Here is a 24,913-nt window from a genome sequence, read left to right as displayed (position 1 = left end):
GGGGTAGCAGGGTGCACAGGCCTTTGATCAGCAAGACATACTCTGATCCAATGCTAAGAGTCCTGCCAGTTTGGTTTTGACTTCAGCCCCCCTCCCATCCCAAGAGAGACCAGCCCCTGGCCAGGCACATTCACCCAGGAGGATGCCCAGGAGGGAAACAGCGGACCTGATGGTCTGGAAAGTTCCAGATGGGGCACCAGGCAGGGACCAGCAGGGGCAGCCTCTGACACCGCACAGGCTCTGGGGGTGTGGGGGGCGGAGGGGTTTCCCTCCTCCCTCCAGGACGAGGGTCCCAAGCAGGGGAACAAGCGGCTGCGGGCAAGACAACCGCTGCGGGTAGCCCCCTCCCGCCTGCCTACGCCTGGGTGACCGTGGCGCCAGGGGGCGCCACAGCCCCTTGGAGCGGCGGAATCTGGGGAAGAAGAGACCAGTCTCCTGACTAGCCGCGGGCCCGACCCCAAGGCGGACAGGCGACCTCCCCAGGAGCCTTTAAACCTCCGCCCCAGGACAGGCTAGGTAACAGCGAGGCAGACAAAGCAGGGGCGGAGCGCCCCACAGCCGCCACCCCACCTTGGACCACCACTCTCCACCTACAGACCGCCCGGGGCACGCAGGCTTCCGCGCTTTGGGCCCCTGACTAGGGATCACTGGGCGCCGGGCGCCCGCCGGCCGACGACAACCCCGGGTCCCCTGGAAAGCAGGCAGAACCCCCGGGCTCCCCGATCGCCCCTTGTCTTTCCCAAACCGCGGGACCCTCCCCGCACCCGAGTCTCAGGCACCCTCCCAGCCACAGGCGAGGAGGGGGAGAAATTGCCTAACCGACGGAGGGGAGGCCCGAGGCGCAGAAGGCTGGGAAAAACGCTGGGCTGCAGGCCTGCAAGCCATCCCCGCAGGGGAGCAGCCTCAGCCACTCCGCGTAGCCCTGAGGCTCTGCCCCAGACACACGGGAGGCTATGGGCTGGTCGGGCACTTCCGGGCTGGGGGTGGGGTGGAGGTGTTGTAACTGGCCACAGTGACGAAGGAGCGTTGGAGATGAGGGGCTGGGCCCCACGGAACCCTCGAACATAACCTCGAGGGACGTGGCAGGGAGGTCCGGCAGGAGAGACACGCCAGAGAAGACTTCCCGGGACGCGAAGGCGGGGCTCGCCTTGGCCCTCCAGACAGGGTTCAGGGTGTTCGCGGTGTAGGCAGGAGAGGAAGACGTGTGGGGAGAAGGCGAGGAGCTGCCTTCCCACCCAATCGCTTCACGCCACCCCTTCTCACTGTCGTCCCTTTCAGAAGACTAAGGCCCGACTGCCAGCCGCCCAGGCCCCAGGTCCTTGCAAAGGCGTGGACCGGCCTCAGGCGACCTCCCTGCCCCCTTCCCGTCCCGCCTGGGGGCAGGCTGGAGAGCTGCCTGGAGAGGCCTGCAGGCTCTCAGAACCGCGTTAATGATCCTCCTGCAGGTTCACCTATGTACATAGTCAAGATCCACCGTCTTAATGCTCAGCCAGGCCTTTGGGCAGACCCTGGCGGGGCCCATCCCAGTGCCTCACTAAACCATCCATCCAATCAGGAGTAGCAAGGGGGCAGTAGCAACCACTTCTCCACTGATTAGCAAAGCTCTTCTTTGGTCAGTCATCTTAGCATAAAGTCTATAATATTTACTTTTAACACATTTCCTTCTTTTGCTAGTACAGAAATTGTGTAAATTTATTCATTGATTTTTGCCAAGAGAATGCAATGGTCATAGCAAACACCCTCTTCTGACAACACAAGAGAAGACTCTACACATGGACATCACCAGATGGTCAACACCGAAATCAGATTGATTATGTACTTTGCAGCCAAAATGGAGATGCTCTATAAAGTCAGCAAAAAGAAGACCAGGAGGGGACTGTGGCTCAGATCATGAACACCCTACTGCCAAATTCAGACTTAAATTGAAGAAAGTAGGGAAAACCACTAGACCATTCAGGTATGACCTAAATCAAATCCCTTATGATTATACAGTGGAAGTGAGAAATAGATTTAAGGGACTAGATCTGATAGACAGTGCCTGATGAACTACGGACGGAGGTTCATAACATTGTACAGGAGACAGGGATGAAGACCATCCCCATGGAAAAGAAATGCAAAACGGCAAAATGGCTGTATAAGGAGGCATTACCAATAACTGTGAAAAGAAGAGAAGCAAAAAGTTAAGGAGAAAAGGAAGGATATTCCCATTTTAACGCAGAGTTCCAAAGAATAGCAAGGAGCGATAAGAAAGCCTTCCTTGCCGATCAATGCAAAGAGATAGAGGAAAACAACAGAATGGGAAAGACGAGAGATGTCTTCAAGAAAATTAGAGATACCAAGGGAACATTTCATGCAAAGATGGGCTTGATAGAGGACAGAAATGGTATGGACCTAACAGAAGCAGAAGATATTAATAAAAGGTGATGAGAATTCACAGAAGAACTGTACAAAAAAGGTCTTTACGACCCAGATAATCACGATGGTGTGATCACTCACCTAGAGCCGGACATCCTGGAATGTGAAGTCAACTGGGCCTTAGGAAGCATCACTATGAACAAAGCTAGTGGAGGTGATGGAATTCCAGTTGAGCTATTTCAAATCCTGAAAGATGATGCTGTGCAAGTGCTGCACTCAATAAGGCAGCAAATTTGGAAAACTCAGGAGTGGCCACAGGACTGGAAAAGGGCAGTTTTCTTTCTGATCCCAAAGAAAGACAATGCCAAAGAATGCTAATACTACTGCACGATTGCACTCATCTCAAATGCTAGTAAAGTAATGCTCAAAATTCTCCAAGCCAGGCTTCGGCAATACGTGAGCTGTGAACTTACAGATGTTCATGCTGGTTTTAGAAAAGGCAGAGGAACCAGAGATCAAATGGCCAACATCCTCTGGATCATCAAAAAAGCAAGAGAGTTCCAGAAAAACATCTATTTCTGCTTTATTGACTATACCAAAGCCTTTGACTGTGTGGATCACAATAAACTGTGGAAAATTCTCAAAGAGATGGGAATTTCAGACCACCTGACCTGCCTCTTGAGAAACCTGTATGCAGGTCAGGATGCAACAGTTAGAACTGGCCATGGAACAACCGACTGGTTCCAAATAAGAAATGTTGTACATCAACGCTGTATATTGTCACACTGCTTATTTAACTTATATGCAGAGTACATCATGAGAAACGCTGGACTATAAGAAGCACAAGCTGGAATCAAGATTGCCGGGAAAATATCAAGAACCTCAGATATGCAGATGACACCACCCTTATGGCAGAAAGTGAAGAAGAACTAAAAAGCCTCTTGATGAAAGTGAAAGAGGAGAGTGAAAATATTGGCTTAAAGCTCAACATTCAGAAAACTAAGATCATGGCACCTGGTCCCATCACTTCATGGCATATAAGTAGGGAAACTGTGGAAACAGTGTCAGACTTTATTTTGGGAGGGCTCCAAAATGACTGCAGATGGTGATTGCAGCCATGAAATTAAAAGACCGTCGCTCCTTGGAAGGAAAGTTATGACCAACCTAGACAGCATATTGAAAAGCAGAGACATTACTTTGCCAACAAAGGTCCGTCTAGTCAAGGCTATGGTTTTTGCAGTAGTCATGTATGGATGTGAGAGTTGGACGGTGAAGAAAGCTGAGCGCCGAAGAATTGATGCTCTTGAACTGTGGTGTTGGAGAAGACTCTTGAGAGTCCCTGGGACTGCAAGGACATCTAACCAGTCCATCCTAAAGGAGATCAGCCCTGGGTGTTCATTGGAAGGACTGATGTTGAAGCTAAAACTCCAATACTTTGGCCACCTGATGTGAAGAGTTGACTCCTTGGAAAAGACTCTGATGCTGGGAAGGATTGGGGGCAGGAAGAGAAGGGGACGACAGAGGATGAGATGGCTGGATAGCATCACCGACTCGACGGACATGAGTTTGGGTAAACTCCGGGAGTTGGTGAGGGACAGGAAGCCCTGGCATGCTGCGATTCATGGGGTCGCTAAGAGTTGGACATGACTGAGCGACTGAACTGAAGTGAACTGATTCATTGATTATTTGGGGGTGGGTGCGTGGGTACCATGCAGCTTGCACTGCAGGATCTTAGTTCCTCAACCAGAGATTGAACCCAGCCTAAGGAAGTGAAAACACTGAGTCCTAACCACTGGAGCACCAGGGGAGTTCTCAGTGATGTTTTAAATGCAAAAATTATACAACTTGTGAATAACTGAATGCTTATTTGGCTTAAAGAAGACACCATAGAAAATGCCTCCCACTTAATTCTATTTGTGGGATTTCCCTGGCGGTTCAGTGGTTGGTTAGGACTCTGCACTTCCAGTGCCGCAGGTCTTGAGGTGGATTCCTGGTTGGGGAGCTAAGATCCCACATGTTGCAGCATTCGTCCAATAAATAAATAAATTAAAAACACTAGTTTCTTAATTTTTTTCTTGTTAAATTCCTTCTCCCCTCAGAGGTCACCCCTTTCCAGTGCTTCTGCCTGGACCTTACACACTACCATTTCTGACAGCTCTATATCCAGGTCTACAGCAGGATTTTATCTTCCTCATCTTCCTCAGCACCAAGTAGGTGGGTTGTGTACATTGGAGGCATGGTATAGATATCCTCAAAGAAATTAAAAACTAGCTATATGACTGAAAAAGCTTTCAACTATGCTACAAATATATTTACAAAAATTAAAGTGAAGTTAAGATCTTTTCTATCCATCCAAAAAGTCTCCGATAAAGAATGGTGAATTGTTTTAGAAAATATCAAGGACATGTCTTAGGAGCAAATTTTCAGCATATAAATGAAAAAGGGTGTTAGATTCCCAAAAACCTACAGGAAGGAAACAAATTGATAGAAAGTACTCAGCTGCAAACATGTAGTATCGTTCAAGAAAAATGGAAGGATGATTCTGAGTACAGAACCTTCGATGTGAAGTATAGACCCTCAGGCACGAAGGCCAGAATCTCCAGAAACAGAAGATGATTTCCAGGCCTTGTAGCCTGGTGGAGTTTACCTAGCTGGATTTCAAGATTGCTTGGAGTCAATAACTCTTTTCTTCATTTTCTCCCATTTGGAGTGGGAATGTCTGTAACTATTATCTTATACCTATCCCACTACTGTATTTTGGGAAGGGGTAACTTTTTTACTAGTTCACAGACCCACTGATGGAGAAAATTTTTGCCACAGGGAGAATCATACCCAGTTTCTCACATATCTGGTTAAATGATTTACAGGTGAGATTCTGGACTTGATAGGTAATATGTTGAGACTTTGGGGAATATTGGGATGAGATGAATATGTTTTGCATGATGGATGGATTTGAGTCCTTGCAGGGGTCAGAAGACAGACTGTTGTCTGCTGAACAATGGCCTCTAAGGATATCCATGCCCTAGTGCCTGAAATCTGTGAACGATACCTGATTTGGCAAAACGGACTTTGCAGATGTGATTAAGTTAAGGATCTTGAGATGGGGAGACTATCTCAAAAGCGAAAAGTGAAAGTGTTACTCACTCAGTCGCGTCCGACTCTTCGTGACCCCATGGAGTATAGCCCACCAGGCTCCTCTGCCCATGGAATTCTCCAGGCAAGAATACTGGAGTGGGTAGCCAATCCTTTCTTCAGGGGATCTCCCTGACCCAGGGGTCAAACCCAGGTCTCCTGCATTGTAGGTAGATTCTTTACCGTCTGAGCCACCAGGAGACTAGCTTGGTGAGCCCTCAATGTACTAGTGTGTCCTTATAAAGAGGAAAGGAGAAGGAGATTTGATACAGAAGAAGGAGGGCAGTGTTACGACTGAAGCAAGATACTATGTTGTTGGCTTGGATGACGGATGAATGGGTCACAAGGCAAGGACTATAAGAATGCAGCTCTAGATGTAAAAAATGCAACTTAAGAAATTCTCCCCTAGAGAAAGCCTGCCAAAGGGACAGTGGCCTTGCCAAGAAACTTTGGTTTGTACCCAGTAAAGCCGGTTTTGTACTTGATCTCTGGGGCTAGAAGAGAATAAATGTGTGTTATTTTAAGTCACCAGGTTCATGGTAATTTGTTACAGCCACTGTAAGAAAATAACCCAGGAACCTTCCAAGATAATCTAGTCCAGTGGCTTCAAACAATCCTCAGAAGAACTTCGTTCAGCCCCCAGAAATGTGCAAAGATGTCCCCTTAACTCACTCAACCAGAGAAGAAAACCAAAAAGCAAAACAGGTTCTAATGCCCGTTAGAGCTGCTTGTGCCACACTGTTCCGTGCAGGTGTGCTCAGTTCTGTCCACCTCTTTGTGACCCCGTGGACTATAGCCCACCAGGCTCCTCTATCCATGGAATTTCCTAGGCAAGAATACTGCACTAGAACTAGGAATATAGACTGGAAATAAACAATGGAGGAATACATAAAACCATATATGTAGAAAGCTTAAAAGAGTGCCTGGCCTGTATGTGATCATAATATTATTAGGTGTACTTGCATTTGCAGAGAAAATCTCTGGACGGATACACAAAATGGTAAAAATGGCCATTTCTTCTAGGTTGAATGAATCACACGCATGCTACAGAAACTGGCTTTTTACCGTATTTAATCTTGTGCACATACTGCCAATCCAGGCGGATCACTGGTAAAGTATCCGCCTGTGAATACAGGTCCCATCCTACAGCTGAACCAACCTTTTTGTCACGTTTTGAGCCTGAGAACACTTCATTTTTCTTGAGAGAAATGACGTGAGTATTCAAGGGTCAGACAGACACCGTGTTTCTGTGTTTTGTTTATCTTCTCTGGTTAAGTGAGTTAAGGGAACATCTTTGCACGTTTCTGGGCTTCTCCTTTAGCTTGAGTTGAAGAAGAGCGGATACACATACACACATACTCCCCTTTGGACTTGTTTGAAATGGACAGGAGAAAATAAAAATTCACTTGTGGGGTATTATAACTGGATGGGAGGAAAATGTCCTCACCATTTCAGGGTGTGTATATATGAATATATTTTCCCCTTAAATGGTGAGCAGCATTCAATGGAGCCATCTTTCCCTGTTTAAGATTAAGATTTCTATCTCCTCCATGTGGAGATATAAAACTAGCTCAGAATCTCAAAGAAATCAATTATACCAAATTTCAGTTGTAAACTATAAGGCAAAATTTCATTTCAGTCTAATGTCTATATCCACCAACTCTCCTGCCACCAACAGTCATTTCCACAGGGATCCCTTCAGAGTACATTTTTATATAAAGCAAATCCAAAGTGAAGATTTTTTTTAAAATATATCAATATTGGCAAATCAGATTAGAAAAATCCAGCTAGACAAAATTCACAGCCTGATTATTAAATGCACATTAACCAGCCATTGTCTCTTTCCTGAAACTAAGTCACGAGACTAGAACCCTTGAATGATTCATTCCCCGGCTTCCCTCTGTGCCTTGCTCAGCCACTCAGTCATGCCTGACTCTTTGCGACCCCGTTGACTATAGCCCGCCAGCCTCCTTCCTCTGTGTGCCTTATATTTAGCCAATAAAGATATCACTCTATTCACCTAGATATAGCAAACACCTGGGATCCATCTTCTAGAAAAATTACCCTGGGAGTAATGGAACTCAGATCCCATCTGTTATTATTCTTGGATTAAGTAAATTATACTCAGCTCTTCCCATCCCCTGAAATGATGAGGACATTTTTTTGCCCCATGCAGTTATAATATCCCACAAGTGAATTTTTATTTTCTCCTGTCCATTTCAAACAAGTCCAAAGGTGAGCTAATTTCCCCCCTGCTTTCCTAGAGTGCTGGTGGTCTGTTGTAGTTGGCCTGTAAATGATAGGGTCACTTCAGTTCAGTTCAGTCACTCAGCCCTATCCGACTCTTTGGGACCCCATGGATCGCAGCACGCCACGCCTCCCTGTCCATCACCAACTCCCGGAGTTTACTCAAACTCATGGCCGTGAGTTGATGATGCCATCCAACCACTGCATCCTCTGTCATCCCCTTCTCCTTCTTCCTTCAGTCTTTCCCAGGATCAGGGTCACTTCAAAGGAGTCAGTTCTTTGCATCAGGTGACCAAAGTATTGAAGTTTCAGCGTCAACATCAGCCCTTCCAATGAATATTCAGGACTGATCTCCTTTAGGATTGACTGGTTGGAACTCCTCGCATTCCAAGGGACTCTCAAGAGTCCTCTCTAACACCACAGTTCTAAAGCATCAATTCTTTGGCACTCAGCTTTCTTTATAGTCCAACTCTCACTTCCATACATGACTACTGGAAAAACCACAGCTTTGACTAGACGGACCTTTGTTGGCAAAGTAATATCTCTGCTTTCTAATATGCTGTCTAAGTTGGTCAGAACTTTTCTTCCAAGGAGCAAGTGTCTTTTAATTTCATGGCTACAGCCACCATCTGCAGTGATTTGGGAGCCCAAAAAAATAAAGTCTGTCACTGTTTCCACTGTTTCCCCATCTATTTCCCATGAAGTGATGGGACCAGATGCCATGATCTTAGTTTTCTGAATGTTGAGTTTTAAGCCAACTTTTTTTAACTCTCTTCTTTCACTTTCATCAAGAGGATCTTTAGATCTTCTTCGCTTTCTGCCATAAGTGAGGTGTCAACTGCATATCTGAGGTTATTGATATTCCTCCTGGCAATCTTGATTCCAGTTTGTGCTTCATCCATTCCAGCGTTTCCCATGATGTACTCTGCATATAAGTTAAATAAGCAGGGTGACAGTATACAGCCTTGACATACTCCTTTCCCGATTGGGAACCAGTCAGTTGTTCCATGTCTGGTTCTAACTCTTGCTTCTTGACCTGCATACAGATTTCTCAGGAGACAGGTCAAGTGGTCAGATATTCCCATCTCTTTCAGAATTTTCCACAGTTTGTTGTGATCCACACAGTCAAAGGTCAAATGATAGGGTGACTCTCTACAATTGAAGAAAACAAGCCCAGATCTTTGTGAATCTAGGACATCTGTCATTTGTGATGCCAAATGAATTGACAATCACAATCTGGGAGTTAGAGGCTTAGACTGCAAGCGGGAAGAAACATGGTGGCTGTCCCACTCTTGAATACCCAGGTCATTTATCTCAAGAAGAAAGAAGTGTTCTAAGCCTAGAAATGTGACAATAGAAGATTTAGCTACAGAATGGAACCAGAGATGAACTTGAAACAAGTGTCTGTGACCTAATGGAACCAGAGATGAACTTGAAACAAGTGTCTGTGACCTAAGTGCTTGCATTTGCAATTGGTTTGAGAGAGTCTAAAACTTACCCCCAGGATCACTAAAGAGAGAAAGAGAGAGAGAGAGCGCCCATTGCGGCTGAGAAATATCCTCAAATGAATGCTTGTTGGCAGACAATATTGACTTTAACCCAGTCCTCACTTTTGCATACTGCTTCATGTCCTCCACACCAGAACAGGATGTGGCGGCTCTTACTATTACTGCAGTTTGAAAATTATAGGGAAAAAGTGATACTGGAAATAGGGTTCTATGTCTTCCCCTGATCTGTAACTCAGCGTATTCCCAACCTCTAGAAGCCCTTATACTTCCAGAACTCATACTTTGGAAAAATTCCAGAGAAAGTTTTCACAGCCCTCAAGGAAATGATTTTCCATTGGAGGAAACAATGCTAGCAGCCGATGCCCTGATGCCTGCTCAAGCCAGGCAGGAAGATGATGAGCCAGTGAAAGAGAACTGCGAGCTCATGGGTTCTCAGACAGTAGGGGATAAGGGCATGAAACCTGGATTCAGTCGCAACACAGAAGGAACCAAGGTTTTCTTGCAGCACAAAAGTTTATTATGAAGGGGGCTGGGCCAGTTTGTATTTACATGCTGGAATCCTGCAGCCCTGAGTCCAGGCCATAGTGAGGAAGATGTTACTCGGCTCGCCACAGGTGATGTCATCCCAGGAACATGCTGAGCCCTCTCTCCTGGGTCCCTATTGCCAGACTGGGGTCTGGCACTGTCAGATAGACTCCACTTCTGTTTCTTGGGCCTGAGCTGGAGGGATGATATCTTTAAGGATTTCATCATAATAGGGGCTAAATACCTGCTGATTGTGACGCATCAGATTGAAAAACTTCCAACCCAGTTTTGTCAACTCCCCCTTGATGAGAATAATGCCAACAGGGAAGTCTAGCAGAGACTCCTGCATCCTGTGAACCAAACAGCCTTTGAGAAACAAGTGGGTCTGCTGATCTGTGTGCAAGAAAAAAGTTAAAAGGGAAAGATCAAAGAGGTTTCAGAAGAAATTCACAATGCCCTTGCCCTCTCTGTTCACCGACGTTTAAATTAACACATTTTCACTGACCTACCCACTCATTTAGGTAAACCATGTTAATGAATTTTTTTCTTTTCTTTTGGAAGAAGGAATGCTATAAAGCTCCTAAAAGCAATGCATTATTGAAAGATGTCCAGCCAGTAAGTCTCTGGCTGTTTATAATGTTATGGGGTGCTAAGTGAGCTCCCGATGCATGTGGCCTAACAAGAGGATCCTAGACATTGTACATGAAATTCTAAGGACACACATTGCAGCCAGTGTACCAACACTGGGTCCTACAACCGTATCAGACTATGTCAAGATTCAAAAATTAGAAGCAAGGTGGTCGAGTTCACTGCTCCCATTCTTGCAGGGAATATATCCTTCGGCCTAAATTAGCATCAGTTCCTTAGAGGGAAGTAGTGACCGTCATGGTAACTTAAAGCATGGGATATAGAAAGGGTTTCCCATCACAGGTCTTGGGTTATAGTTAGAGAATGACCAGGAATCACTCAGCACTAGCACCTGCAAGTTACGCATCCTAGCTGACCTTAAAACCTTCAAACTGAAAGAGATCTATTTCAGTTCTGCACACCATACATAAGGAAACTAAAGCCAAAAGACTTTCCCAACGATCATTCCATTTTCGAATGGCTTCACAATTGACTTCCAGGCTTGAGTCCACCTTCTTACCTTCCACATTCTTGCCACCCCTTCCCAGCCCCACCACCATAGGAGGACTCTTACCAATGATGCTACAAACATGGTTCTCTTTCTTGGCGATGTTCTGAAGTTGGCCTCTAAGAGAGGCTTTCTTTTCACTACTCAGGGCAGTTAGGCCCATGTCTTTGAGGCGTTCACGTATTTTCTGAGAAACTTGTTCACTCACAGTCACCATAGCCTCTTCAGGCCTAGATAATGAAGGACAGAAAGCAGAGTGACCTTGGCATAGGGGCAAAGCCCAGAGAGTCCAACACCAGAAGCCAGGTCCACTTACAAAAGAATTCCAGCTCTCCACCACTAACAGGGGACTCAGCATTTCAAATCATTTCATTGTTACCCTCAAGATGTCAACTATTTCACGCATATTAATTCGTACATATCAACTAATTGATACTATTCTCCACTTCAAATGAAACAAATTGGACAAGGGTTCAGTTCCATTCTTGGATCTACTCAGTATTCTTTGGCCCCATAAACTTTATTCAAATTCTGTTTTAAGATTTCTTAGGCATTTTCCATAGTTGTCTTCCCTGCTTCAGCAATTAACTTGTAAATATATTGAGGTCTGAACTTCCAGTTCTTCTTTTTACTTCAGCTGAGGTGCCCTGCATGAAGCAAATTATGGATACATATTGACCAAGGGATCAACTTCTGGATATACAAACACAAATCCAGTGTCACTTATTTAAGTATATAATGACTCATTTTTAGCACACACAGTACTGAATCTTTCATAGCAAACTAGTTACCACACTCACCTCCTTGGAAATAGGTTTTGTTTCCATCACAAGCCTTAAAACAGTTTATCAAAAGGCACCAATGACCTTTGAAGATGATGCCCAAGGTCTTTTGCGTGGTTTATGATGAAGAATAAGGCAGTAATACATTAACTGCCTAAGTTCCAAAACCAACATACTAGTTTCCACTCTCAGAAAGATCTAGGAAATTTGTTGTTGCTCATGTTGTTTAGTCTCTAAGTCATGTCTGACTCTTTTGCAACCCCGTGGACTGCAGCCTGCCAGGCTCATCTATCCATGGAATTCTCCAAGCAAGAACACTGGAGTGGGTTGCCATTTCTTACTCCAGGGGATCTTCCTGACCCAAGGTTCAAATCTGGGTCTCCTGCATTGGCAGACAGATTCTTTACCACTGAGTCACCGGGGAAGCCTCTATGAAGTTTATCTGGAGTTAAATTCCCCCATCAGGGCCTTGGTTATGTGTTTCAGTTTATTCACAAATTCAGTCGAACTGAATAAAGCGCTACCAGAGAAACTTCTGGCCACTAGCAAGACTGAGGCCAGAATGGCCAACTGCTTCAACTGGGACTCCATGTCCCGCAGCTGGATTCTATCCATTAGCAGAGTCTGGTGAGGCAGGGAAAAGCAAGCTGTCAGAAGAGTGTTTTAGTTAAGGTATCGAATACAAAACAAAAAGGCAATATTCTAACCTATGTTCCTACCTCAGGAAACTCGTTACTGTCAAGATCCCAGAGAAGAAGGTTCAGGTAACCCTGGAACAGCACCATTGTGGAACTGGGAAGTTGTGGGTTGTCCACTGCCCAATTTGGAGATGAACGGGCCATGCTGGAGGAGCTGGGAGAGTCAGGAGAACTTGAAGGTGGTGTAGTGAGGTCTAGAGCTGTTTTGGTTAACCATTTTGTGGTGCAATCAAGGAGATCTATGACATAGAAGGGAATATGTAAATATCTTCAAACACCAAGGCTTGAAAAGTAAGGCTTGAGGATATATTCTTCCTCAATAAATAAGTGATTTTGTACATTTTTTCTCTTGGAGAAATGTTCCTTCTTCCTACCCCACGCCCTAGCCCCCTGTCCAACAGGGAGAAACTATTTATCAAAAAATAAAAAAGAAAGTATCCTATCAGTGCAAGAAATCAGACCGAAAGTCAAATCTCCCCCTCTCCTGTCCTTAAATTTTGAACATACTGGGTTGCTTGTTGAGGAGTTCCTGGAATTTAGCTCATTCATACCAGATAGAATGTTCCTTCAGGTAGGGTGGGAGGCTCTGTATAGGATAGTTTACCATGTCCATTTTCATCAGGCCCAGAACATGGAAGATGCCCCTGTCAATGGAGGAAAAATCACATGCTTACACTCTAAAAGGTAATCTAGTGGGGTGAGGTGGAACTCAAGCTAAGAGTCCTAAAATCGCAGTGTCTTAGAGTTAAAAATGGCCTTAAAAACCGCAGTGCTACTTCAGTTTACAAATACAGACATTGCAACCAGGGACCCAAGGCCACAGTGTGAGTTGTTATCAGAGCTAGGAACAGATGCATCTTCTGACCTTTTAGTTACCAGTCTAGCGCTCTTTCCACTGTAGGTACTCCATCTCAGAAAAATGACTAAAATTCTAACTCTCTGTGGGTAGTTGGGATGATGGCGGTTGAATTTGCAACTCATTTGGCTTATGACTTTACCTCTGGGTCTTGGTTCTCCTATCTGTGAAACAGGGATCATCCTCATTCCTGTTCCCCCACGAGGTTTGAGTTAGGATACATAAGAAATTATCTGCAAAAGTGCTGCTTGAAATCTCCCAGAGAAACAGATACTGTACTCTGGTGTCTAGACAAGAATGTTGGAGGGGGTTGCCCTTTCCTTCTCCACAGGATCATCCCGACCCAGGCAGTGAACCCTCTTCTCTTGCATCTCCTACATTGGCAGGGGGATTCTTTACCACTAGTGTCACCTGGGAAGCCAGTATCTGAACCGCATCATTTCTTAGAAAGGGTCCAAATGATCTGAAGATCATCAAAAGGCTTCTGAGAAGCCATCCTTTGAAAATAAAAGCCAATAATCCAGAGAGGAACAATAGAGGTATTACTCCGTTCTTCAGTATAGAAGAACTAGGCAAGCCAGGGGCTATAACCCAGTATCTGGCCCAGAGTTTTCTGGTACAGTGTCTACGACAGGATACTACATCTAGTGTTCAGGAACAGTACATCTAGTTTCTCACCTCAGTAACTGCACAGGATCTGTTATGCTTTTTAGTTTTCGCACTGCTTCATCTCGGACTGGTGCACACAGCAGGGTCATCAAATTAAGAATGTAGTTGGAGAGATGAGGGACATCCAGGGCCCCATGCTCTGCTTCCTGCTTGAGGAGATCTATGTCCAGAGCTTCTTCAATCTCATCTCTTAGGCTGTTCTGGCGTGGTAATAGCAGTGATAGCAATATCTGCCCAGAAATGACAATCAATGGAGCCAGATTATTTGGAACCCCAAGCACTCTTTGATGAACAATCTCCTTAAGGCAAAGGCATGCCAGCCTATGTCTACTGGGGCTCCAGAAACCAGGTTTCCCAATTGCATATTCAGAATATGATTTCTCTCTGTTTAGGAGCCAGTTATAATTTAAGGCTTCATTGGGATTAGTAGTAACAGTAGTGCTGTACTATTTTCTGGGCAGAATGAGATAAAGATAGGAAGAAAAATAACTATGACAAAAACAAATGCAAAGAAAAGCAAACATTATCCTAAATGGTGAAAAACTGAAAGCATTTCCCCTAACGTCAGGAACAAGACAAAGGTGCCCACTCTCACCCCTACTCCTCAACATAGTTTTGGAAGTTTTGGCCACAGCAATCAGAGCAGAAAAAGAAATAAATGGAATCCAGCTTTGGAACAGAAGAAGTAAAACTCTCACTATTTGCAGATGACATGATCCTCTACATAGAAAACCCTAAAGACTCCACCAGAAAATTACTAGAACTAATCAATGAATATAGTAAAGGTGCAGGATATGAAATCAACACACAGAAATCCCTTGCATTCCTATACACTAACAATGAGAAAACAGAAAGAGAAATTAAGGAAACAATTCCATTCACCGTGGCAATGAAAAGAATAACATACTTAGGAATACATCTTCCTAAAGAAACAAAAGACTTAAATATAGAAAACTATAAACCACTGATGAAAGAAATCAAAGAGGACACAAATAGATGGAGAAATATACCGTGTTCATGGATCAGAAGAATCAATATAGTGCAAAAATGAGTATACTACCCAGAGCAATCTATAGATTCAATGCAATCCCTATCAAGCTACCAACAGTATTTTTCAGAGAACTAGAACAAATAATTTCACAATTTGTATGGAAATACAAAAAACCTCGAATAGCCAAAGCAATCTTGAGAAAGAAGAATGGAACTGGAGGCATCAACCTACCTGACTTCAGGCTCTACTACAAAGCCACAGTCATCAAGACAGTATGGTACTGGCACAAGGGCAGAAATATAGATCAATGGAAGAAAATAGAAAGCCCTGAGATTAATCCACGCACCTATGGACACCATATCTTTGACAAAGGAAGCAAGCATATACAATGGAGAAAAGACAAACTCTAACAAGTGGTACTGGGAAAACTGGTCAACCAGTTGGAAAAGAATGAAACTAGAACACTTTCTAACACCATACACAAAAATAAACTCAAAATGGATTAAAGATCTAAACGTAAGACCAGAAACTATAAAACTCCTAGAGGAAAACATAGGCAAAACACTCTCCGACATAAACCACAGCAGGATCCTCTATGACCCTCCTCCCAGAATATTGGAAATAAAAGCAGAAATAAACAAACGGGACCTTATTAAAATTAAAGCTTTTGCACAACAAAGGAAACCATAAGCAAAGTGAAAGGACAGCCTTCAGAATGGGAGAAAATAATAGCAAAGGAAACTACTGCTGCAGAAACTACTGTAAGAGCCAAAGCAGCGTGTCCACATAAGCACTGTTGACTTCAGTCTCATGCAGGTCTAAATGATTAAAACAAATCTGCTGAGTTGCAGTTCTTAATTTGGGGAGAAAAACCGTGTCTATTGATTACTATGAGCCATACGCTTTAAAAGGATAACTCATTTCAGAGAGGTAACTCTATAGATTGGTGCTGGTACAGAAGGTTATGATGAGGACAAGGAATTCCAGAGGTATGAAATCATTCTCTTGACCAAGAGGTCATGGATATTGTAGGTGGCCAACCAAGAATGGTATACAGACAGCAGACTGGTTCCAGACTCTGTGTTCTGGTCACACACTAGGTTCACACTGAAAAGTAACAGTGGGATAAACTTTACTAATTGACAAAATCTGGCAAATCAGCCTCAGTTACTGAAAAGATGAGATCATGACAGATCTCTTTGGAATGCCACATAAGTCATTTCTAGTACTACTGCTAATTAGACCCAGTCACAGCTGAATCTATTTCATGGCCTCTAAGTTTTGTGTATAGTAGAAAGCTATCTCTCTCTATATATATGTGTGTGTGTGTGTGTGTGTGTGTGTGTGCGCGTGCACGCGCGTGTGTGTGTGCCTCTGTGTGTGTGTGCGCAGTACATGAATAGCTTCATGTTAGCTGAAAACATTTTCTTCTTTTAAATAAACCCAGAAAAGAAGCTATCAGAACATTTAATCACCATACTCCATGTGCCTGAATTACAACAGTTACAAATGAGTGGAATCTGAATTGATTAGATCTTACAGTTCATATTCTGTCTGTGTCTCTCCAGAATGGAGAGAAAAAGAGTAGGAACATATCTTGTAGGGTTGAGCTTGTTGTTAAACTGAACATCCAGAAACACCTATTTTGCTGGTTTGTGTGGGAAACTGCAGGATCATCAGTATGTCCAAAATTAGTTTGACCTAATCTTTCTGGTTTGCTGGCTTTGGTAAACAATGCTATCCATTAAGGGGGATGTTTTGCTAGGTTTCTGCAATATGGCATGGCTATATATATGAGCTGAAGAAAATGCAGCAGATCTAATTTTCCATTGTGGCTAAAGATGAGGAATTTAGAAAAGACAAGAGACTCTGTGGTTCTAGGCTTACTGAAAAATGTCCTAAGTTTTGGAGTGAAGAACAGTAAGTGAAGACATTTACTTGTGCAAGTGACTGTGTCTCATCTAACTGTGGAGAATTACTTATGGGACACACAAAATTAAGAGCCACAAATGAGGCTTATCTTTATTTAAAATAGAAATTACTCTATTAAGACAGAGTTAGGAAACATCTATATATAGTCATAGAATGGAATCTGACATCAAGGCCAAATATAGTTCTTTTAATTAGCATGTGATTATAGTTTCTTTCAATTAGTATACTTCTTTTAATAGGCACAACAATTTTACCTAGCCCAACTATGCTCTCCTGAGGGTGACTGGGCTCAACTTTTTACATCAAAAGACAAATTCTGGCCTTCTCCTTATCCCTCTTCAAGTCAGATTTTGCTTCTGTCAGACCTGATACTCCAATCAGTCACTCTTTCTCTGAGAGGATTACCAGGTTTTTCTCAGGACCTTCTAAAAACTTTGAGCTGCATCAGTGGACCCCGGTCAGCAGTTAAAGATCTGTATCTCTGGGGGCCAGTTTAGACATTATCAAGCACTGTATTTAGGCAAGCAGCTTGATGAGCTTGCCCGTGATTTGGTAGGATTTCATGAGAACAAATTTCTCTTCTGTTATTTTTTTGCTTTGAGCTGGCCATTTTGGAAGTTGGTGCCAGTGGCTTTAGGAGAAGGAGTGGCTTCCTCTCACATGGAAAAGTGGGAAATGATAGCAACAGAACACTTGTGATGCTGTTACCCTGAAGGTAAATACTGAAATCCTGGGTCTAACACAAATATGTACAAGTGAGCTAGATACCCTATGTGAATGTACTTTCAGAAAGCAAAGCTGACTTACCTAGCAACAGTACAGTGATATTACTAGCATCAGATGAAACTGTGTTATTTCTGCGGAAATTGTATTCAAAACCTGTTTTTGTTTGTATCTTTGTGAAATTCATTTACATAAATAGATGTAACTCTATTGTCGGTATTAACCAATGGGAAAGAAGAGAAGCAGTTCCAGGTAGTACTCTATGACATAAAGCAGAGTATGCTTACCCTCCAGTCCCTGGTGGCTCAGTGATAAAGAATCTGCCTGCAAGGCCTGAGACCTGGGATCAATCCCTGGGTCGGGAAGATTCGCTGAATGAGGGCATGGCAACCTACTCCAGTAATCTTGCCTGGAGAATCCCAAGGACTGAGCAGCCTGGCAGGCTACATCCTATAGGGTCGCAAAGAGTCAGACACGACTGAGGTGACTGAGCATCAGTCATCACAATGTAGTATTCAACAGCTCTGGGGTGAATGTAATAGGTTGAATAATAGGCTCATCCTGTGAGGAGTACCACAGCACAGAAATAAAAAATTACCTTCACAATGAAAACTTCTGCCCAGTAAAGGATGGAGAGAAATGAGACCACAGGGATTCTGTGTATGGTGTTGATTTATGAGCTCTGTCTTTTCTCCTGATATGACTCTTCAGTGTAGTGTGGACCCCTTCCATGTGAAACACATTGTGCATAAACTTGTAATTCATAGACTTGCGTAGTACCAGACTAGAATGAACATTTTCATGGATTGCCTCTTTTATATCCACTCAAATATTTTCCATTCAATACATAATTGTGGAGTGTGATGTCAGGAAGTTGGCAGGAATCTGCAAGTACACATTTTGGCAAATAACCATGGAGAGTTTTTTTTTTCCTAGGAGCCCCAGTGTCCCGTGGTAAAGGCTCAGCACCCTGATGTATTTATTAAAAAAATCCAAGAATAGACACATTGAAGACACTAAGAACAGGGTCATTTAACCAATATCAATCTTCCACCAAGACTATACATATCAATGCCTAGAGAGATGCACTAGACTGGTAATACTTCCCACAAGGGAAGGTGAGAGTGTGGTGAACACCTAAATGATTCAGTGGTGCTAGAGGCTGCCCAAGAATTGCACTTCTTTCTTGCCTAAATACAGAACCCAGAAGGAATAGCAGGGCTAAATAATCTTGGGAGAGCAAGGAGCTGGACATCACCAGATGGTCAATACCGAAATCAGATTGATCGTATTCTTTGCAGTCAAAAATGGAGAATCTCTATACAGTCAGCAAAAACAAGACTGGGAGCTGACTGTGGCTCAGATAATCAAGTCCTTATTGCAAAATTCAGACTTAAGTTGAAGAAAGTTGGGAAAACCGCTAGGCCATTCAGATATGACCTAAATCAAATCCCTTAGGATTATTCAGTGGATGTGACAAATAGCTTCAAGGGATTAGACCTGATAGAGAGAGTGCCTGAAGAACTATGGATGGAGGTTCCTAACACTGCACAGGAGGCAATGATCAAAATTATCACCAAGAAAGAGAAATGCAGAAAGGCAAAATGGTTGTCTGAGGATGCCTTAGAAATAGCTGAGAAAAGAAGGGAAGTGAAAGGCAAGGAGAAAAGGAAAGATGTACCCATCTGAATGCAGAATTTCAAAGAATAGCAAGGACAGAAAATAAAGCCTTCTTCACGAACAATGCAAAGAAATAGAGGAAAACAATAGAAAGGGATAGAGTCGAGATGTCTTCAAGAAAATTAGAGATACCAAGGGAATATTTCATGCAAAGATGGGCACAATAAAGGACAGAAAGTGTATATGCCTAACAGAAACAGAAGATATTAAGAAGTGTAAGTAAGTCAGTGTTAGTCGCTCAATCATGCCCAACTCTTTGCAACCACATGGACTGCCGCCCACCAGGCTCCTGTGTCCATGAGATTTTCCAGGCAAGGATCCTAGAATGGGTTGCCATTTCCTTCTCCAGGGCATCTTCCCGACCCAGGGATCAAACCTGGGTCTCCTGCACTGCAGGCAGCTTCTTTACCAACTGAGCTACAAGGGAAGCAAAAATGCACACAAAACCTCAGCACAGGCCACAGGACAGGGAAAGGTCAGTTTTCATTGCAATCCCAAAGAAGGGAAATGCCAAAGAATATTCAAACTACCCCACAATTGCACTCATTTCACCTGCTAGCAAAGTAAGCCTCAAAATCCTTCAAGCTAGGCTTCAATAGTATGTGAACTGAAAACTTCCAAATGTACAAGCTGGATTCAGAAAGGACAGAGAAACCAGAGATCAAATTGAGAGCATCTGTTGGATCATAGGAAAAGCAAGAGAATTCCAGAAAAACACCTACTTCTCCTTCATTGCCTATACTAAATCCACTGAGTGTGTGAATCACAACAACCTGTGGAAAATTCATAAAGAGATGAACATACCAGACCACCTTACCTGCCTCCTGAGAAACCTGTATGCAGGTCAAGAAGCAACAGTTAGGACCAGACATGGAACAATGGACTGGTTCCAAATTGGGAAAGGAGTACCTCAAGACTATATATTGTCACCCTGCTTATTTAATTATATGCAGAGTACATCATGCAAAATGCCAGGGTGGATGAAACTAAAACTGGAATCAAGATTGACTGAAGAAGTATCAGTAACCTCAGATATGCAGATGACACCACCTTAATGGCAGAAAGCGAAGAGGAACTAAAGAGCCCCTTGATGAAGAGGAAGAAAGAGAGTGAAAGTGTTGGCTTAAAAGTCAGTATTCGGAAAACCAAGATCATGGCCTCTGACCCCACCACTTGATGGCAAATAGGTGGGGAAACAATGGAAAGAGTATGAGATCTTATTTGCTTTGGCTTCAAAATCACTGCAGACGGCAGACGGTGACTGCAGCCATGAAATTAAAAGATGCTTTCTCCTTGGAAAACAGCTATGACAAACTTAGACATCATATTCAAAAGCAGAGACATCACTTTGCGGATAAATGTCCATATAGTCAAAGCTATAGTTTTGCCAGTAGTCATGTATGGATGTGAGAGGTGGAGCATAAAAAGGCTGAGCACTGAAGAATTACTGTTTTTGAACTGTGGTGCTGCAGAATATTCTTGAGAGTCCCTTGGACAGCACGATGATCAAACCATTCAGTGCTAAAGGAAATCAACCCTGAACATTCATTGGAAGGATTGATGCTGACCCTGAAGCTCCAGCACCCTTGCTGCTTTATGCAAAGAGCCAAGTCACTGAAACAGACCCTGATGCTGTGAAAGATTTAGGGCAGGAGGAGAAGGGGGCCACAGAGGATGAGATGGTTTGATGACATCGACTCAGTAGACATGAGTTTGAGCAAACTTCAGTGGATAGCGAAGGACAGGGAAGCCTGGCATGGTGCAGTCCATGTTTCGCAAAGCACTGGACACGACTGACCAACTGAACAACAGCACACAACGAGTTGGGGAAAGAATGACAGCCAATTGGACACCAATTCAACAAATCTCTGCTGTTCCTACTAACTGCCTCACGGACTGCCCCTCACAAACTTCACAGGACCCATCACCCAGGGAAGCCCCAATTGGCCTACAAGCATCCTCAGCACTCCTTGTGTCCTTCCTCTTCAAAATTGGCATTCCATAGACACCCCTGCTGAAGGTGCAATCAAACCTCTACAGAACATGCACAGGCATAGAAAGAGAACTGGGACCACTTTGCTTGATGGGGTGAACAGTTGTACCTTAATCACTTCTGGGGACCAAGATAGGGATAATAAATAAGAGGCTATCATCACATGTGCTAGCTTTGTGCAATTGACAGACGGTGTATATCATCCTAACACTTCATTCACAAGATGAACAAGAGGGGTTGATCAGATGAATACATAGAGGAAGGCTAAGAGACCCCCCAGTATACCTAGCTTGGCTGACTGGTGCACGTGCTTATCTCCTGAAGAAAGTTCCTAAAGACTGGTGGAGGAGAGTGATTCCTCAAATGTGAAGACACCAACGTGAGATTTCCAGCAATGGGAAAAATCTAGGAAGCCCAACACCGCACTAATGAACAAGTTAATATCCCAGTAATTGACCCCATAGAAATGCAGGTCCATGAAGTGCCTGACAAACAATTCAGAATGATTGCTTTAAAGATGCTCAGACAGCTACAAGACAACGCAATGAGATCAGGAAAGCAATACTTGAACAGAATGGAAAGTCAACAAGAAGATAGAAATCATGAAAAGGAGCCCAAAAAGATATTCTGGAGCTGAAGAATACAATGGATGAGAGTAGAAATATTCTAGAGACCTTGAACAGCAGACTGTGTCAAGCAGAAGAAAGAATTTATGAACTCAAAAATAGATAATTTCAAGTTATCTAATCAGACATGAAAAAAATGAAAAAGAGTGGCAGAAATCTATGAGACTTTTTGAACCCCATTACATGGACCCATAATGGGGGACCCTAGGTAAGGAGACAAAAGAGAAGGAGGAGGAGGAGACAGAAGGAGGAGGAAAGACAGAAAAGGGAAAATTTTATTTATGGAAATAATGGCTGAAAACTACTCAATTTATGGAACAACATCGACATCCGAATTCATAAAACTCCCAATTTCCTGAACAATATCATCTCAGAGTAGGTTATATGAAGACACATTTTAATAAAAACCTCAAAAGTCAAAGACAGGAAAAGAATTGTTTTTTTTTCTAACTGTCTTGATATTTTACTTATTTTGAGTTCTTACAATACAGAATTTCATTTCAACTTTTTTAAGGTCAGTTTTTCTTGGAGTATATTTGCTTTAAAATATTGTGTTAGTTTGGTATCCAGAAACGTTAGTCAGCTATACATCAACATATATCCCCTCGTTTTTGGTTTTCCTGCCTATTTAGGTCACCACAGAGCACTGAGTAAAGTTTCCCGTGCTATACAGTAGGTTTTCATTAGTTACCTACTTTATACCTAGTAGGGTGTGTGTGTCAATCCCAGTCCCCCAATGCATCCCACACCCTACCCCACCCTCAGTATCCATGAGTCCATTCTCTATGTCTGTCTTTATTTCTGCTTTACAGATAAGTTCATCGGTGTCTTTTTTCTAGATTCCACAATTGTTACTGTATGATGTTCCTTTTTCTCACTTTGAATTCCTTCCCTCTGTATACAGTATCTATGTCATTCCTTTCAGTGTCTGAGGAACATTCCGTTGTATATATTTGTATATATGTACCACAGTTTCTTTGTGCATTCTTCTGTGGTGGAGATTTACGTTGATTCTATGTCCAGGGTATTGTAAATAGTGCTGCAATGAACACTGGGGCCATGTGTCTTTTTCAATTATGGTTTTCTCTGGGTGTATGCCCAAGAGGGAGATTGCTGGGTGATATGATAATTCTATGCTTAGCTTTTTTTTTTAATTACTTTTTTATTTTTTTAATTTTTATTTTTTTAAATAAATTGATTTATTTATTTGGGGTAAATTACTTTCCAATATTGTAGTGGTTTTTGCCATACATATGCTTAGCTTTTTTAAGGAACCTCCATACTGTTCTCCATAGTGGCAGTATCAATTTACATTACCACCGATACTGTAAGATGGTTCCCTTTAAAGGAGAGAATTTTTAAGTTTGTGAGAGAAATGCGACTTGTCACATAAAAGGCAACCCCATAAGGCTATCAGGAAATTTCTGAAAAGAAACATTGCAGTCCTGGAGAGAGTGGGATGATATATTCAAAGTGCTGAAAGAAAACAAGTGACAACAAAGAACACTCTATTCAGAAAGGCTGTCCTTCAGAAAAGAAAGATAACGACATTCCCAGAGAAACCAAAGCTGAGGGAGTTTTTCACCACTAGACCTGCCTTAAACAAAATGCTCAAGGGAGTTCTTTAAGCGGAAACAAAAAGACACCAACTAATAAACATAAAATCCTTGGAAAGGATGTAACTCACAAGAAAAAGTAAAGCAAATAGTCAAATTGAGAACACTTGAAACTTCCGTATAAAAGTGAAATGTATTAAAAATAAATGACCCAATCAAATAATGGGCCAAAGAACTAAACTGACATTTCTCCAAAGAAAACACACGGATGGCTGACAAACATATGAAAAGATGCTCAACATCACTCATTTTCAGAGAAATGAAAAGCAAAACCACAATGAGGTACCATCTCACGCTGGCCAGATGGGTCCCGTCAGAAAGTCTACAGTAAATGCTGGAGAGGGTGTGGAGAAAACGGAACCCTCTTCCACGGTTGGTGGCAAGGCAAACTACTACAGCCACTATGGAGAACGGTGTGGAGATTCCTTGAAAAACAGAAAATACAACTGCCACATGACCCAGCAATCCCACTGCTGGGCATACACACCCAGGAAACTGGAATTGAAAGAGACACATGTACCCCGATGTTCATTGCAGCACTGTTTACTAGGACGTGGAAGCAACCTAGATGTCCATCAGCAGACGAATGGACAAGAAAGTTGTGGTACAGATACACAATGGAATATTACTCAGCTATTAAAAACTGCATTTGACTGAGTTCTAATGAGGTGGATGAAACTGGAGCCTGTTATACAATGTAAAGTAAGTGAGAAAATCAAACACAGTGTATTAATGCATATACCTGGAAGTTAGAAAGATGGTAACGATGTCCCTATATGCAAGACAGTAAAAGAGACACGGGTATAAAGTACAGATTTTAGGACCATGTGGGAGAAGGCGAGGGTGGGATGATTTGAGAGAATAGCATCGGAACATGTATGTTACCATATGTGAAATAGATGACCAGTCCAAGTTCGATGTATGAAACAGGTCACTCAAAGCCAGTTCACTGGGATAACCAAGAAGCATGGGATGGGGAGGGAGGTGGGAGGGAGTTCGGGATGGGGGGACACATGTACACCTGTGGCTGACTCATGTCAATATACAGCAAAAACCACCACAATAGTGTAAAGTAGTTAGCCTCCATTTAAACTAAATTAATTAATTTAATTATTAAAAAATAAAGTTGCAATAATTTGTTAGTGCTCACAATATCAAAAGATGTAAACCAGGACACCAGTAACACAAAATGAGATGAGAAAAAATAAAAGCATAGAGTTTTTCCATGCAATCAAAGTTAAGCTGCTATTATTAATATCTTAAATCAGACTGGTACAATTAAAGATCTTTCATGTAAGCATGGTAGTAACCATCATTATTAATTAATCAGGGTTTTATTTTTGGTAGGTCTTTGAAATGTAGCGTATTATTTCATTATAGAAGCAGGATGAATAATTTATTATAGAATTTTGCATGCTTTTTCTTTTTAATTGAAGTACAGTTGA

At 42.8% G+C, this 24,913-nt stretch overlaps 1 protein-coding gene and 1 pseudogene across 3 annotated transcripts in view; both read right to left on the bottom strand.

Moving 5' to 3' along the window:
• LOC145536873 (melanoma antigen preferentially expressed in tumors-like) overlaps positions 1-5,724 on the bottom strand; it is a 33,547-nt gene extending 27,823 nt beyond the window's left edge. Inside the window, exon 1 of one of the 2 annotated variants that reach the window (XM_081567047.1) lies at positions 5,500-5,724. The gene's annotated coding sequence lies outside the window, so the exon portion shown is untranslated. The remainder of the gene's footprint in view (positions 1-5,499) is intronic. The other variant, XM_081567048.1, reaches the window with a different exon arrangement.
• A 4,012-nt stretch (positions 5,725-9,736) lies between these two features.
• Positions 9,737-13,001, bottom strand: LOC145536872 (T-complex protein 11-like X-linked protein 2; annotated as a pseudogene). Its single transcript, XR_014076067.1, has 5 exons — positions 12,890-13,001; positions 12,404-12,621; positions 12,103-12,308; positions 10,969-11,132; positions 9,737-10,160 (listed from the first exon to the last, which is right to left on the bottom strand). The product of XR_014076067.1 is annotated as a T-complex protein 11-like X-linked protein 2 (transcript).
• Between the last annotated feature and the right edge of the window lie 11,912 nt (positions 13,002-24,913).

Source organism: Giraffa tippelskirchi, chromosome X (genome assembly GCF_054371585.1).
Source record: "Giraffa tippelskirchi isolate mGirTip1 chromosome X, T2T-mGirTip1v1.2.pri, whole genome shotgun sequence".
Lineage (NCBI taxonomy): Eukaryota > Metazoa > Chordata > Mammalia > Artiodactyla > Giraffidae > Giraffa > Giraffa tippelskirchi.
This window is presented reverse-complemented; position numbering and strand designations above follow the sequence as displayed.